The sequence below is a fragment of the Ochlerotatus camptorhynchus genome, unplaced genomic scaffold (assembly GCF_037179485.1).
Source record: "Ochlerotatus camptorhynchus isolate MF236.1 unplaced genomic scaffold, CSIRO-AGI_Acam_v1.1 ptg000835l, whole genome shotgun sequence".
NCBI classification, from domain to species: Eukaryota; Metazoa; Arthropoda; class Insecta; order Diptera; family Culicidae; genus Ochlerotatus; species Ochlerotatus camptorhynchus.
Genome location: NW_027041295.1, coordinates 129,137 through 145,303, shown reverse-complemented (window position 1 = coordinate 145,303; position 16,167 = coordinate 129,137).

Below are 16,167 nucleotides of genomic sequence, written 5' to 3'. Positions count from 1 at the left end.
CAAACTCCTTGGTCAGATCTTGGTAAATACACTTCAATTTTGCTTCATCTGTCGACGCAAGCAGCATGTCGTCAACGTAAACTAACAGGAACACTATTCCTTCACCGCTCTCCTTCACGTAGAGGCACCGATCTGCCGACGATGCTTTGAACCCCAATTTGGACAGTACTTCGTTCAGTTTCCTATTCCAGCATCGCGCAGATTGTCGTAGACCATAAATGCTCCGGTACAACCGGCACACAAGCTCCTCCTGTCCTGGTGCGGCAAATCCCGGTGGTTGGCGCATATATATCTCTTCATCCAGGGATCCGTTGAGGTAAGCCGTCTTCACGTCAAGGTGTTGAACCAATAACTTTCGATTTACGGCTACTGTCAGAAATGTCCGCAGCGTAGCTTGACGAGTAACCGGTGCGAACACCTGATCGAAATCGATCCCGGCCTGTTGAGTGTAACCCTGAGCTACAACTCTAGCTTTGAACTTAACCACCTCATCGGCTTCGTTTCGTTTGAGCTTGAAGACCCATTTGGATCCAACTATTTTGCGCCCCCGCGGTAACGGTACTAAGTCCCAAGTACCATTTCTTCGATGGGAACTCATCTCTTCTTCCATAGCGTTATGCCACTCCGGATGTTCGATAGCTGCTTGGTAATCTTCTGGTTCTTCGATAGCACATGATGCTATACCGACGACAAAATCCTCGAAATGCTTCGGAACTGCTCCAAGATTCTTCCTCTTCGACCGTCGAGTTCCACCAGAAGTTTCTTCATCCTGGCTGGCTGTATCGTAATCTTCTTCGTTTGACGAACCATCTTCTTCTTCATTATCATCAGGCTCCTCCTTAAACGGAAGCAGCTTGATCTCGTCCTCAGCTTCTCTGATATCATCCGGAAACGAAAGTGGAAACTCCACAGATGACGTTCCATTTCCATGTTCGATGAAACGTGCGTCTCGACTAATAGCTATAGAATCCGTCTCACGATCTACAAACCGATAGCCTTTGTGTTCCATCGAATAGCCTACGAAGTTCAGCTTCTTCGCTTTCGCGTCTAGCTTGCTCCTCCTAGCTTCAGGGATGTGGACGTAGGCTTCACTGCCGAACACCTTCAGATGCCCTATATCCGGTTTTCTTCCCCACCATAGCTCATAAGGGGTTTTCATCACCGACCTAGATGGCAAACGATTCTGCAGGTACGTAGCGGTTAGCACGGCTTCACCCCAGTACCGTTTCTCTAGCCCGGAATCAAGAAGCATGCAGGTTGCCATCTCGTTGAGTGAACGATTCTTGCGTTCCGCTACACCGTTCGATTGTGGAGAATATGGGGTGGTAAACTGAGGCTGGATCCCCTCACCTTTGTAGAACTTCCTCAGCTCCTTGTTGTCGAACTCGCCCCCACCATCCGAGCGAATCACACGCGGCTTGCGTCCGAAAATGTTCTCCGTCCAACGAACGTAATCGATGATATTCTGTGACGCTTCCCACTTGTGCTTCATTAAGATCGTCATAGTGAAACGACTATAATCATCGATGAGGTTCATTATGTACCGATTTCCGCTCGGTGTAGTCGTCTTCATCGGCCCGCATAAGTCCGTGTGAATGATGTCCAAAACCTGGGATGACTTCCTTTCGATGACTGCAGGAAAAGGTGCTCTGGCTGCTTTCCCTTCCAAACAACATTCGCAAATCAATCTCAGCCCACAATCACTCACCTTTATTCCAGTGGCAAGATTCTCCTTGACGAGGCGCTCTGTAGCCGCCCAATCGCGGTGTCCTAGACGCCGGTGCCACAGATGCTGGCAATTCGGCTTGTGTTGACCTGCCGTTGCCTGCATCGAGCATTCAGCCAGACGAAGATGATACAAACCACCGTAACGAACGCCTGTCGCTACGACATTTCCCGAAGATTCAACAATTCGGCAGCCTTTATTGTCGAAACTCACTTCCAAATTCTTTTGCGCCAGCTTTTCTACCGAAATCAAACTGGTCGACAATCCCGGAACGTATTTCACCTCACTAATATCAATTCTGATCGGCTTTTCGTTGCCGTCAACTCCGTTCAAAACAACACTGCCTTCGCCAAGAATCTGAGTTTTCTTCCCGTCAGCAAGAGTAATCCACCCTCCGACAAATTCTTTCAACGAACCGAAAAACGATTTATCGTTTGTCATATGTGCACTGGCACCACTGTCGATAATCCACGAACAACTCTTCTCGGCACCCGCGGTAAAGGCAATTCCTTTATTGTCACTCTGGACCACTTTTGCTTTCGCATTGTCACCTTTCTTTGGAAGGTTGTCTTCTTTCTTCGAAGCTTGTAGCTTCCGACAGTTCCGACGGAGGTGGCCAACCTTCTTACAGAAGTGGCAAATCCGAGTCTCCTTTCCCGGGTAACTTTCAGCAGACCGCATAGCTTTTTCCACTTTTCGCGCACCGTTTTCTCGCTCTAGCCGTCGGTGGTAATCGTCCATCAATTTCGATTTCACTACATCTAACGTGATGTCATCACCAGACCGGCTGTCAAGAGCAGTCACTAGTCCATCGAAAGATGGAGGAAGGCTTCGAAGAAGCAAACAGATTTTCGTGTCTGAATCAAGTGTCGTTCCAGCAGCATCCAATCGATCGAACAACTCGTCAATCTCGAGCAAATGTTGCTCCAAATCACCATGCTCCGGAAGATTGGTGGAACACAACTTTTTAAGAAATGAAACACGCACTGAACGGGAGGTCTTCTGGTGATATGCTTTTAGCGCATTAAACACATCGCGAGCATAAACACAGTTTTTCACCAGGGGAAGCTGGCTGTCTTCGAGCAACAGCACAAGTGTCGCTTTTGCTTTTCTGTCGGACGCTTTCCAAACCACAGTACGACCCGCTTCGGCGGGTATATCACTCGCGACAGCGTCCCACAGGTCTTCCCGGCACAACAAATTTTCCACACGCACTTTCCATGTAGCCCAATTCGTCCCGTTGAGCTTGGGAATCGAAAATTTTGCGTCGGCCATGTCGAGTTGTTTTTCTCCACCTCACACGCACAACAAAATGGTACCCGTTCGAGAATACGAGCCTTTCACGCTGTTCTTTTTCTGCTACTCGCACACGCGGTGGAATAACAAAAGCGCCGATCCGAAACTGGCTAACTTTTCATCAAATCTTCACACCGATCCCGCTGGGCCCATAACCTGACGGCAAAGTCAGGGTCACCGAAGTGGAAAAAACAGCGTATGGGATTCGGAGTGGACAGCAGAAATAATGCACACGCGAGAACTACGGTTTAAAAACTCGGAAACGTTTTATTGCGGTCAAAAATAGAAAACGAACTTGTCGCGAGAAGCGCTTGGTTTGAACTGAAAAATTGTTTACACTTTACACTCTCTCTTGTGCTGTGGTAGGTACAAGGTCTGTAGTGCACGAAGGTATGCGCTGCTGCAAGGGGTGTGTATAATGGTAGCCGTTGCAACCTTCCACAAAATCGTGCTCGACCATCTTCGATTTGGATGATACTTTGCCCATATTTTCAGTATGATAGACCAAGTATTTTCCGCAGGAGAGGAGACCCTTTTGACTCAAGGATAATTTTTGAAAAGGGCCTATGTGTTTTTGCCCACATACTTTAAAAAAAATGTAGGTCGAATACAGTTGGTTGCAGAAAAAAATTACTAAGAAGGAGTTGTAGGAAACTAATAAGGCTTTATAAAAAAAAATATACGCGGATTTTTTTTTTCATTTTTTTACAAAAAATATTATAAATAAACCTCAAAACAAAAAAAAACATATATTTGATTTTTTTTATATTTTTTGCATAAAAATTTGAATAGAAAGCCAAAGTTTTGAAAACAACTCTAGGATGGACAAACTTTTAATAAAAAAGTTTTTCTAAGAGCAACTTTTGAGGCATTTTTAAAAATTTCATTATTTACGGCAAAATGTTCAGTTTGATGTTAGTATATGATTATAAAAATCATTTCAAACGATAGTGCCCATATCGATAAACTTCCTAAATATCACCGTTTTCGAGATATTTCAAATTTACTTTCATCAAGATCATTTTTTTGTGCGCAACGTATGCCCAACGTAGAGCAACGTTGTTTGCCCAACGTAGAGCAACAACTCGCGTGGTCTTTCTTTCTCCGTAAAATGAAAGACAGTGCAATTCCATTTCTACTGTATGGAAAAAGCTCTTTGATGAATCAGTTATCCTGAGGTTGGAACTGTGCTCGTCCGCACCTAGCAAACCTCGGATAATAAACTCATCAGAACAACTGCCCCGATTCTTTATTATTCGAAACCTTTTATACATGAATTTGTTACTTAAACTCTACACAATAGTTTTTCTCCAGTATGTACATTTAAAGCGAGACAGATAGTATTTAACAAGAATTAATGCTCCTCGCGGTAGGAACGGCTATGTAGGATGCTTACTCATCAATGTTTACTTTGACCTTTCGCGAAGCACCTAGTTAAGCCAGCGCGGCATCGCTGACGACGCGGTAGCAACTGTTTATAAACAACTGACCCTGGAAGTGTGCGACATTGTCACTGCTGCTGTTAAGTTGTGTATTTTCTACTACCGTATGGGGGTCTATTACTGGTTAATTTCTTACTCAGATTGATATTGGATTTTGAGGCCTTTGCATCCCCTCTTACTTAACCAGCTTGAGAATAATATCGAAGAGATTCTTCTCAAGGATATGCGCTGGTAACTATTCTATATTTGCTAATTTTTTAACTGGATCTTCTTATTATGGTTCTTACTCCTACTGTGCCTTTCTTAAGACACTACTTTGTACTATTAATAAACTTATTCAGTCGTTCATACTTTAACTAAATTTTGTCATTTGACAAATCATCTGTGTCTACAAGTTTTATCATGTTAGCCTCTAAGGACACCTTATGCAACGTTTGTTTGATTCGAAAAAAACGCGTTTTGTTGATATGAAAATTTGCTTAACTGACTTACGTTAATTATGCGTTTAGTTGTGTTATACCATTCTTGTTGCAATTGATATTTAATGTTAACATTGTATAGAACCATTACGAATAATTCACTATAAGGATTGATATTAGAATTTTGGGGTTGTTGCATCCCCCCTTACTTACTGAGCTTGAGAATCATTTTGCAAAAAATATTATCAATAAGCTTGAGTTGGTAATCTTCGATTTGAAAATTTCGTGGTTTCTTGTTGCCATTTTTTTCCTAACCTTAGGGTGATCCTAAATTGTACCTTTCGTTAAAGCTCCTTCGTTTCTACTCGTTCATCCGTGCGATTGAAAACTGTTCCTGACTCGTCATTTGGTTGATATCAAATATCAGGTGTGGGTGTATCTGCCATTCCCCGCCATCTATGATTCGTTGTTTGCCGCATTTAGGTTACTCTTCATCGTCTTTCATATCTATGTCTTGTACTGATCGCATCTCGTCATTATGTATGTTTCTGTTGGAAACTTTTTTAGTGCTTATTAGAACTTCAACTTTCTCTATGGTGTAGTTTGATTCCACATCTTCGATGATTTTCGTTATAAGATGTAAACTTGTTTTGGATTATATCCACGACTGTTTTCTATCTGTGTTTATATATGCAGCTAGTCAATTTATTGTTTGTGCCATACCATGCGTTAGTTGTGTACTTGATTGTGCTTCATTGCCATTTTTGAGTTTGATGTTTAATGATGTCATATCAAACGTTACGTTGTATGTTCTGTAGTTTTATGATGATGTTTGCGAAACCGTTGCTGAAGTAGTTTCTCTTTTTAGGTGCTGTGTGATGAGCTTATGCCAAAGATTGCTCATCTATACAGTATAATGTGTTGATCAATTCTGTTATCCTCGATAAACCACTCGATTCCATCTTCCTGTTCCTTATACTTTTCCGATGATCCTACCCAACACCGTCAATCTTCAATCTTCCGCATGATTTGCCTTTCGATTGTCATCTAGCTATTGTGAATGTGACTCTTCCTTCGCTGTTGACCGTCTCTGAGATTCGCCACCTGGTACATCCAAGGATATCCAAAATCGATTTTCCCTTTCTCACTGTATCACCAATAATTTTATTTTCGATAATTTTTTTTTTATCACTTTCGTTTTAAAACATTCATTAAACTATAACTTTGGTATATTCAAATTATTTTCTACTCATCTTTTGAATCAACTATAATTATTATTTTTTTTTTAACTTGGCTTACATACTTTGATATCATTGACATGATATGATTAATAATATTCTGCGTTAGTTGCTTGCTGCTCTTATTTTTTTCAAATTTATATTTTCATCTACACAATAAATAATCAGTATACTATCTATTTGCAGCAAACAAATTCAGAATTAATTACTTTAACTGAACATTCTTATCTGATTGTCGATATTACACTTCTTGTTTTACTCTTAATTTTGTTCCTTTGTGTCATACTTCTTATTCTGATATCTTTCATCATGTTTTGCTAGTATTTTTATTTTATTACCCTACTTTTTCTCCTTCTTCGTTTAACTCTTTTTGTTTGTAGTTGTAACTCACCATTTAATCAAAGTATCTGAATGGCTACGTCATGAAATTGCAGGAAGTACTCTCTTTCTCCTTATGAGGTTTAAACGGTACGTATCTGTAATTCGATTCATCTATGCTCGGTTCCAGGTTCCTCTGGCCATACGTTTAACTTTTTATTAAGTCAATTCAATTAATGTCTTGTAAGTGGCCAAATTGCTGCAAGTGCTCGTCTTCGCTAATTGAGTGGAAATGGTGGGTATCTGTAAGTAAACTCAAATTTCAGTAAGACTCATTCATAAATTCTCGTGCATTCTGGATTCCGAATGCCATTGTCCAATTGTTCATCTCCAGATCTGTAACGGTCTGTAAAAAATAAAACGGCCTTTAATAAATTGTCAACCATAACATCATTCACGACTCTGGGATCATTTACAGTATATTAATTCTGTTTTTTTGACGGTATTTTCCGTTCAAAATTGTTTTGTATTCAATCTCGCTGTGAGATTCTAGTGCACAGTTAGTCCAAAGCGCTTAGGTACAATATTCTTGTCCACTTTGATCTTGTTTTTCACCGTGTTTTTTTTCATCATTGTCATAAGTATTATTTTTCAACGTGTTAATTTTTTTTTTTATGAAATTATTGTATGAATCTGAAACTGTTTTTCAGTAATTTAACCCATATTGTGTGCTGTAATGTCAATCCTTTGCTCTTCGATCCATTCAAAATCGTACTGCAAAATATTTTGCTCTTTTTTTGATGAATACATTTGTTTTATTAGCTGAATCATTCAATTACTGCATGCATTACATATAGGTCGAAATTTTTTGTATCTCTTTGAAATGTTTTCATCACTAATTATATTAGAAAATACTGTCTACTATTATTAAGTATATACGATTTTACCTTTGTTTTCATTTTCTTGAAACTTTATCTGAAGCTTCGCTTTTATGTTTCCATCTCCATATATGCATGTTTTGAACATTTTGTTCAATTCCTTATTAATCCCAATTGAAATTTAATATATACTTTTTCTTTACAATTTTCAATTGTCTCTTATCATTCTGGTTATTCCATAAATTCATTTTCAAATAACAATACTTAATTTTATATCTACATACCCCGGGGTCATTATCATTAAGTCAATAATATCCATTTGATTTTTATTCTTATTATTTATTTATATTACTATTCAATTTAATCATCACCATATACATCATTCGTTCCGGAAACGTCTTCCCTTGTCTAATGCACTCTCTCACAAACATTCCATGTCTCCCTCTTATACATTAGCTACAGTGTATCACTTCTTTTTTTTTTTTTCTTCACTAATATTTTTATTATTTGCTCGCAGTATTCTTTCCATTTTCATAGCCATCTCCTGGAGTAACATCCAAATTTTAATTGTTATTTTAATATGTGTGTCTCTCTATTCTTAATTATAATATAAATATTATGTACATAATAATCGATAAATAAATAATTATTTATCGGTACTGACGAAATTGTTCCGCGTACTTTTCATTGTTCATTGATTAATCATTGTATCGTTTTATACGATTGACGTGGATTTTTTCTAATTTCTTCCCATTCTGTATTACCACGGTTTGTTCACTAGGAATTTCCATTACTGTGTATGGGCCACGCCACATACCCTGTAATTTCTGTCCTACCCTCATAGGGTTTGATTGCACTAAAACTAAATCTCCCCACATTGGTTGCCATTGATTTGAATTTTTGTCATATTGAACCTTCCGCTTTTCTTTTGATATTTTCAAGTTTTCTCTTGCGTTATAATGAATGTTGCTCAAAATACTCTTCATTTCACCAACGTAATCATCATAGTCCATTGTGGAATTACATTTTTTGTATATGGATGTAGGAATTTTCGCCTTTCGTCCATACAATAATTCAAATGGGGTGTAGTTTGTTGAAGAGTTAATTGTTGTATTGTATTCAAAGTTGAAGTATGGTATCAATTGGTCCCATGTTCTTTGATTCCCTCCAACAAATTGTCTTAAATAGGTTTTTAACTCTCTGTTTGAACGTTCCACTAAATTAGCCTGTGGATGGTATGCACTTGTGTTGATTTTTTTAATTTTCAAAATTTTACATATGTTTTTCATGAGGTTACTCATGAAGTTCGCACCTTGATCGGTCACTATTTCTTTTGGACACCCGAATTTACAGATCACATTTTCGACAAAAGTTCTTGCTACTGTTTGTGCTTCCTGATTTTCCATACATGCGACAATTAAATATCTGGTTAGATCATCCTGAACGACTAATCCGTATTTATTACCCCATTCCGATTCGGGTAAAACAACGATATCCATAAATAATTTTTCAAACGGCTCTGTAGCTGTTGTAGTAATTTTCATTGGAATTTTGTTGGACTTGAAAATTTTGTTTTTCTGACACGAATCGCATTTTCTTACATAATCTTCAATGTCTCGTCTCATATTTTTCCATGTAAAAAGAGATCCAACTCTCTTTCGCATACGTTTTGCTCCTACATGTCCACCTAGGGGTACGTCATGAAATTCTCGTAAAATTGTTTCAATTTCTTCACCCTCTATTTGAATACGCTCAGAGTCTGCATTGTACAAAGAAATTTTCTTATCAAATTTCCATGATATGAATTGTATCATTTGTAATACTTCAAACTGTTTTATTTTGCGAAATGATAATATATGGACATGTTTTGCTTGCTTTAGATAGTCAGGACCTTCTATAAAGCTCCTATTGAGTTTCTTTAGGAAACTTTTACCATTGAGCAAAGAGTTATTTTTCCCCTCGATAATCAATCCTGTAATCTTTTCGTTTGGTATATTTATAATTCCATTTTTATCATAATCCTTCAATCCATGTGGTAAATTACACAGAGTTGAAATTTCCTTGTAGGCTGATCTACTATTTAATATGACTAATGTAGCATCTGCTGAGTCATTAGTTAATTTCCCTGAAATCATAAGTTCATCTGTGTTTACTAATGATTGTTCTACGCTTGCTTTGAAATCATTATATAAATTGTGGTTATCATCTTTCTTTGTGGTGTTTTCATTGTCACTTATATCCATGTTTACTAATTCATTAAAAACTGAGTCCCTTTGAGGTTGGTCAGTTCTCAAATATTGGTCAGTGGAATCGCTTGATCGCTTGTTGTTTATTTTTGTTTGGGTTGTCTGCCTCTGCATTCTTTGCTGCTGTCGCGTAACGACTGCAACTACCTGCTCTTGTTCTACCGACGTATGTTGTTGATTCTTAATGTTTACGTTACCTTTTTTAACCTTACAACGTTGTAACCTTGATTGCCCCTGACAATAACTTGTTGGTTGAATCTGGTTGACGTTTTTGTTTTCCTTCGTGCATGGTAGCCTTGACAAAAAGTCTGCAACAATGTTCTCTTTCCCTTGTTTGTAGCGTATATCACATTTAAGACCTTGCAGCTTAAGTCGCAGTCTTGTTAATGTGGGTGACGTTTCCTTTAACCGCCAAATTGAAATTAGAGGCCTGTGATCTGTGTAAACAATGAATTTTTGATCAAATATAAAATGTCTAAAATAGTCAACCGCCCAAACGATCGCTAATAATTCTTTCTCGATTGTGTGGTATCTACTTTCTGCACCTATTAATGCCCTGCTCGCAAAGGCGATCGGTCTATCGACAGTTTTCTCATTAGATAACACCGCTCCTATCGCGTAATTGCTAGCATCTGTGGTGATGACAAATGTATCCTCATAATTAGGCCTTACTAATAAAGGTTCAGATATGAGGCATGTTTTAAGCATTTCGAAAGCTTCCTCACATTCACGTGTCCATACAAATTTTACATTCTTCTTCAATAAATCGTTCAAAGGTTTCCTGTACTTTGCAATGTTGGGAATGAATTTTCCATAAAAATTAATTGTACCTAAAAATGATCGAACATCTTTCACTGTAGATGGCCTTTTCATCTTTTGTATACTTTCTACATTTTCTTTGGTTGGTTTTATACCATATTGATTTATTATATGACCAAGATATTTGATTTCTGTTTTTAAAATTTTGCATTTTACCGGTTCCAATTTTAAATTATGTCTGCGTAGTCCTTGCAACACTTTATATAAGTTTTCATTATGTTCTTCGATTGTTCTTCCTGAAATGATGACATCATCCAGATAAACAACGGCTCGAACATCTCCGATTTCGTATAGTACCGTATTCATTAATTTTTGAAACGTTGATGGGCTATTCCTTAATCCCATAGGCATTCTTGTAAATTCAAAGTGTCCTTTTGGGGTTGAGAAGGCTGTTTTAGCGGCATCTTTTGGATCGATTGGGATTTGATAAAATCCTGATTTTAAATCCAATGTTGAAAAATATACACTATCTCCAAGATTATCCATGATTTCATTGATAAGTGGAATTGGATATACAAAAGGCTTAGTTATCAAATTTAAAGCCCTAAAGTCCACTACAATTCGATATTTCTTATTTCCAGCTGCATCCAAGTCCCTTTTTGGTATACACAAGACTGGTGCATTCCATGGGCTTTTACTTGGTCTGATGATACCTTGCCTATACATTTCTTCGATTTCTTCATTAATTTGCTTTTTTGTTGCTTCTGGGAATCTGTATTGCCGTTTATTAATGGGTACGTTCGTTGAAGTTTCTATTTCGTGCACTGCCGCATCTGTGTGGGTCAGTTTATCACCCTCAAGAAAAAACACATCACTAAAATTACTTAAAATTGATTCAATTGATTCTAAAGCGCTTCGTGATAAATGATCAAGTTCGATCTGTTCGAAGATTTTATTATATCGTTCGTGTCCTTGAAGCATTTTAATATTTTTGTATTTGACAATATCGTAGTCTATGTCAGCATTTAAGTCCAACATTTCTCTGTCGTCATATTCACTTCCTTCTTCATTATATTCTTCATGATAAAAATAATTTTCCAACGGGTCATCTATTTCCATTCCATTGAATGTATGGACTTGTGTAAAATCTTTACACTCGTCTTCCTTATAGTTTTTCTTGCAAGTGTCAAGCTCAAAAATAGCATATTCAAAATTTCTTCCAATTTGTGCTACATGTTTTTGAAGGAACTCTCCTCCGAGTATACATGGTACTAATAAATGTGTCATTAAATGAAATTTTGCTGGGAAAACTATGTTTCCTATGATTAAACCTATATTAACTGATCCCATTGTTTTTGTATTTCCTCCAATTCCCGCTATTGTTATAGTATCATTTGTATTTACTTGGTCTATTCTTAGCGATTTGACTGCTTCATATCTGAGCAGATTTACTGATGAACCTGTATCGAGTAAACATCTCAGCCTATATGCGGGGCTATTAGATGTAGGTATCTCGACAAAAAATAAGTTATCTCTAGAATAGATTTTTTTAAGTGCTATTTTATTTGATATTATATTATAAAGGGGTGATTCGCTGTTATTATATTGCTTATTTTTATTTTGTTTCCCCATTATTGCATGAAAATTAAATTCTATTTCATGACTATTTTTACTTGAGAGTTCCTTATTTCTCTCAATTATATTTTCATCCGCTGTGATTCCTACCATGTCCTTTTTAAAAACGTATGGTTCAATTTCCACATATCGTTTAATGTCTTTCACACTACTTTCTCTATGTATATAATCAATATATTTTTTATTTATAGGATGAGAAAAGCTTTTGAAGATTGCAAATCTGAAGCTCCCACCTATACTTTCGATATGATCTCTTGCGAATGCTGTGCCTATTGTGGCTGGTACAGCTAAATTATGAACTAAGTTAAATTTTATTGGTATGTTGCTTCTGCCTATTTTTAAATTGACCCAAATGTCTCCAAATGATTCTTCTTCTTCTCCGTCTATCTCTGTATATGCCACACTAAGTGGGTTTATCAGTTTGGCTCCCACTTTCAATGCTATACTTTTGTGCATAAAATTTTCGGTTTTACTTGTGTTAAAATAGTATCTGCAAAAGAACTCCGGGTTTTCTGCTGTTGACATATACCAGTAGAAATCTCCGTTATTTCCACCGAACATTGGATATTTATGCTTTGTTGTAACGATTGGGTCAAATTTTATCCCAGCGTGAAAACATTGGGAATCTGTAACATGTGTCTTTCCAGGATTCCCGAATTTTAGTTTTTTTGTCTTGAGTTGAAATTATCTCTGCTACTGCAATTCCCCCTAGGGTCCTGGATATTGTTTCTATTGTTGTTGTCAGTTTGGAAATTTCTGTTGTAGTTTCCGTTATTATTCCTGTTGTAATTGTCTGACCTATTCGGTGAATTATTGTTATTCATATTTCTGCTAAAATTATTATTTTCTCGGTATTCGTAACTCGTGCCTCTGTATCCATTTTGATTTCCATTGATCGGTCTTTGATTAGATCTAACAAAATTATTCGGAAAATTTCCATGAGGTCTGAATTTTCTATTAAACGAATTATTTTGTTGATCGTTCCGTTGGTACTGGTTAAAATATTTGGGTTGATTTACATGAATATCCCAATTATTCCGGTTCCTTTGTGATTTTGATTTTTCAGCGATGTGAATACACTGAAGTCTTTTTTCTATGTCTTCAATTTGTTCTACGTCTATGCACTCATCCTGTAAATATTTGACTAGTTCTTCGAAGGTGTTATGCTTCTGTGTTTTTGCCATATTTTTCAGGTTTCTATTTTTCAATCCTCCCAAAAAGTGTATCCTTAAACTTCGTAGCGCATATGACTCTCTGCCTTCTACATTATTCTGTTCATATTCGTCTACGTGTTCTTTTAATGTTAATGCCCTATCTTTATAACCTTGAAAGGATTCATTTGGTCCTTGTTCCAAAGTTTCAATTTTCTGAAATATTTCTTCCAGTTTAACGTTTGTCCCAAATTCTTTTTCGAGATTGGTTTTTACTTCGGGCCATGTTTCTGCATAAATGCGTTTGAAATACCCAGATGCAGGACCTTTCAATTTCATTAAAATCACTTGAATTAAAGGCTCATGCGATTCTTCAACTTGCAATTTCTTAGCAAAGAAATCACACTGGTATAGGAACGATGGTAGTTCCAAGGCCGCGCCTCTGAACTCTGGAATGCATTGAATAGCTCTTTCCGTTGGAAATTCTTCCATTTTGATTGGTTTTTTAAGCAATCGATTAAAAAAGCGGCTACTTCTCTGAAAGTCTCTTATTACTTTCTGGATATTGGTATTGTCTTGCCTATTTGTGTAGTTATTAATAACAGAACTATCCCTAATGTATTCTGTTTCTAGTTTTTCAATGTATTCCAGAAAACTAGACTGATTGATGGATTCTAATTCTTCTTCTGTTTGGGTTGAAGAGAGAATCCTTGAGTCTTCTAAGTCCACTAAATCGTTGTGTTTGTATTTCGGTAAGACGATCTCCAGAAAAGTTTCCGAATGACGTCTGTCTTTGTTATGCTCTTTATCAGGGATTATAGCTGTGTTATCTAGTATCTTTAAAGATAACGATACTTTTGTTTTGACGAATTCAAAATCGTCTGTCAATATATTCCACTGCTCTATTGGAAGTCGATATTCATATTTTTCAACTATAGAAGCGAATTCCTCTAAAGCATCCTTTAAGAGTTGCTTTTTCGTTGTAATTCCGTTCAGAGATCTTGCTCTAGACTTACTTTTGCATAAATTTAAATATTCTTTCTCTAAGTAATCTTTTATGTCTTTTAGCCTTGACATTTACTCTTATTATTATTTTTTTCTGGCTTAAAACATAATTTCGTATGTCGAATTTAATTGGATCAAACCTCTCAATGTAAATTACATATTATCAATAATTGACTTGTCATAATTTTTTTTTTTGAATAACAAAAAAAAATTGAAATGTACACTATTTATAATATTGTACGCTCAAAATCCTTATAATAAGGTAATATATCTGTGTACTCACCCTATCAGGAGCAGAATCAGGATCATTCCTTGCTGAGTCTGCGATGAAGTTCTCATATCTTTATAGTTGAACAAGATTAACAGCACCAATGTTCTGAACACTTTATTAATCACTAGTTTACTTTTTTCTTTTAATTAACACTAACTGATTTTAGCCAGTCGAAATTTTGGCGTTCCAACACTTTGAAATTAGCGGTTTAGTTTCCGCTGTCACCAGATGAAGTGCCCAACGTAGAGCAACAACTCGCGTGGTCTTTCTTTCTCCGTAAAATGAAAGACAGTGCAATTCCATTTCTACTGTATGGAAAAAGCTCTTTGATGAATCAGTTATCCTGAGGTTGGAACTGTGCTCGTCCGCACCTAGCAAACCTCGGATAATAAACTCATCAGAACAACTGCCCCGATTCTTTATTATTCGAAACCTTTTATACATGAATTTGTTACTTAAACTCTACACAATAGTTTTTCTCCAGTATGTACATTTAAAGCGAGACAGATAGTATTTAACAAGAATTAATGCTCCTCGCGGTAGGAACGGCTATGTAGGATGCTTACTCATCAATGTTTACTTTGACCTTTCGCGAAGCACCTAGTTAAGCCAGCGCGGCATCGCTGACGACGCGGTAGCAACTGTTTATAATCAACTGACCCTGGAAGTGTGCGACATTGTCACTGCTGCTGTTAAGTTGTGTATTTTCTACTACCGTATGGGGGTCTATTACTGGTTAATTTCTTACTCAGATTGATATTGGATTTTGAGGCCTTTGCACCATTTCCATACGTTAATCGTGATTCTCCATCAGCATTGATAAGTTTAGCAAGATACACATATATTTACCTTCAATTTGTCTTTTGACGATTGAACGATCAGACAACCCGTTTAGAATTTACAGGGGAAATGAAAACACTATTATTTTAAATATAGAAACCAACACAAGTTAAGTTGCACTTATTTTCATTATCAAGCGTAGTTTCATTCTATTTAAGTTGGTAATATTGATGTACCTATCTATCTTATTATTTTAGGTACATTATAATGTCTTCCATGGCATTCCAAAAGAGCTTCTCTGTTAGAGTAGCTTCAATACCAAAACAATATTTATACCTGAATATCCAAATGGTACCTACGTTTGTATATAAGCATGACCATCCTTTTGAAAACAGACATCACTAAAAAAATCTTTTTGAGTGAACAAGTATAATTTGAATATGGAATTCAAGAAGGTCGAGTGTTGCAAGCCGTTTCCTAATAAACGGTGTTCGTCAAAGCTTCGTAAATTATCCGAAAATTTGATTGAAAAACATAAGTTCCTCGAGTGCAAATTTAATTTGGATACATCTTTATCAATCTGTGATACGTGTCGCTTGAATTTAAATAGAATCGAACCATGTGCTGAAAATCTGGAACCAGAAGTGCAACCGTCAGTCTTGGACATCGCGGAGCTGCAGCCATCTACATCTCGACATGGCCTCGAAGAAATACCATCAACTACGTCAATAACAACAGCATCATCTCAGGATAGTGGAGAGCAACAATTTTCCAGGACGCAAGGGCATAGCTGGTATCAACGTATCGCCAATATCGACAAAAAAAAATCCAGAATGTTAACTATCCCCGGAGAAAGTATATGGACATTACCAACGCATCTTCGGTTTTCAAGCGGAAGAAGATGACCTGGAGCAACTAAAATTGAAAGCTGCGGAACACAATGAGATGATCGGACAACTGAAGGAGAGATTTGCTGATCCAGGTTCATCGAGAGACGATCAAA